Here is a 2,337-nt window from a genome sequence, read left to right on the forward strand (position 1 = left end):
GAAACCCAAGGGAAAAAGAGGCTAGGTGGCAAATGGTAAAACCAAGGTTGGGCATTGCTGGAAAAGCTTTAATCAAGGCGAACTATCAAGGGGTTCCCATTATAATCCAACCACGTAAGGAACGCAAAATCCGGGAACATAACACCGATATGAAGGAAACTAGGGCGGCAAGAGTGGAACAAAATACTAGGCGAGAGGCCGAGCCTTCCACCCTTTACCAAGTGTATAGATGCATTAAGATAACAAGATAATATAATGATATCCCAACAAGTAAATAAATGTTCCAACAAGGAACGGCCTCCAATCTTCACCTGCAACTAGCAACGCTATAAGAGGGGCTGAGCAAAGCGGTAACATAGCCAATCAACGGTTTGCTAGGACATGGTGGGTTAGAGGTTTGACATGGCAATTTGGGAGGCTTGAAAGCAAGTGGTAGGCATCATAGCATTGGCAAAGCAAAAGAGCGAGCAATCTAGCATAGCAAAGATAGTAGTGATTTTGAGGGTATGATCATCTTGCCTGCACAGTTGTCAGAGTTGACTGGATCCTTGAAAGCAAACTCAACGGGCTCCTCGTTAGCGAACTCGTCTCCCGTCTCTACCCAAACAAGAGAAACAAGCAACAAGGACACAATCAACCACGTGCAAGGATCAAACAAGATGATGCAAAGATGATATGCTATGCGGGATGCGATGCGGGATGCATATGCAAGATATGACAGGAAATGCAAGAACCTAGCCTCAACTTGGAAATCCAAGCGTGCCACTGGAAAGATGAGATGAAATCGCTTGAAGACGATATAAATAATGCCAGAATCGGAGTTACGGTTTGGAAATGGCAAGCGATTCAAAAATGACTCCGGTCTGCGATTTACAGCAAGTAGCCATCTAAATGCAATGAGATGAACATGCTACAGCACCCAAACAAGACAACAAAATACATGGCAGGGATGCCTTCAAGATGCTTAACAAAAGTCTAGCACTGAGATACGGCCAATTCATCCATTAACAGGTTCAAACAAGCATGACAAAAAATGCATATGGCAAACAGATCTCAGACTTAGTGAAATTAACACTTGTCTAGAATTTCAGATCAGGTAGCTCTCTTCAGAGCAACAAAACTACATGATACAGGACCTAAACATGGCAAAGTAAAGCATGGCATGGAGCTACTCAAAGAGCTTAACAAAAGTCCCTTAGTGACCTTGAGCCAAAAGGGATCAGAAAATACAATGGCAAGCATGTGAACATGGCAAAAACATAATCAGTTTTTCAGACTTAGTGAAAACTGGCACATGCTGAAATATAACTCAAGTAGGCATGTTTACGAGCTCGATGCACTCACTACATAGCAAGTCATGATAAGCTAGACATGGCAAGAACAATAGCATAGTATGCACGGATCATTTACAACATCATCGGCAAAATTGCAAACAAGTTGACAATCTGCCCAGATTCACAAAGTAGAAAAAGTACAGCTCGATTGACTCAAGCTAGGGTGCTCCATAATTGCAAACAAAGACATGGTTGGATAGAGCACTACAAGATTAACAAAACATCCTTACTAACCATCCTCAAAAGAGGCACGGATCACTGGGAAACAACATGAACATATGGCCATATGAGATAAACAGATCAAGGACTTAGTGGAAATGCTAAGTCCTTGAAATCAGAATTACCAAGTGCACCACTTTGCAAGCTTGTGCTAGTCACCACACACATCACAAAAATACATGGGTTGCACCTCTGGAAAGATGACAAAACCCTTAACAAAACATATGTAGAACTCATGGGCATATCATGCACACAATAATCATGGCAAAAATGACAAATAGCTAAATGGAGCAGCAGATCTGACAATTATCTCAAGTAGCCCTCTTCTAACAGCATTTCGGGCATCAAGATGAACTCAAATGAAAATGATGCAATGGAATGAAATGATGTACTCTCTGAGATGAACATTTTGATATGCTTTATGGCAAAAATGGAGTTACGGATGCAAAGTTACGACAAGATGAACATAGGCACTTGAAACTGGAAAAATTGGGGACTTAGTAGAATTTCGACCTCCGGATCTAGGGTTTGACCCGGGCATGCAAAACGAGGCGGCGGCGCTGCTCGCTGGAGATGACGAAGACGGCGGTGGCCGAGGCCTTGGCGTGGAGGAGGAGATGGCCGGGGTGGTAGCCGGCGCGGGCTCCGGGCGCGGCGGGGCGGCGCTGCCGGTGGTGGCGTCGGGCGATGCGGGCGAGGCCGGCCTAGGGCGGCGCGGCGAGCTCACGCCGGCGAGGTGGTGACGCCGGCGTGTGGCGGAGCGGCACCGGGCGCGGATTGGCGC

This window comes from Triticum dicoccoides, chromosome 1A, assembly GCF_002162155.2.
Source record: "Triticum dicoccoides isolate Atlit2015 ecotype Zavitan chromosome 1A, WEW_v2.0, whole genome shotgun sequence".
Classification (NCBI taxonomy): domain Eukaryota; kingdom Viridiplantae; phylum Streptophyta; class Magnoliopsida; order Poales; family Poaceae; genus Triticum; species Triticum dicoccoides.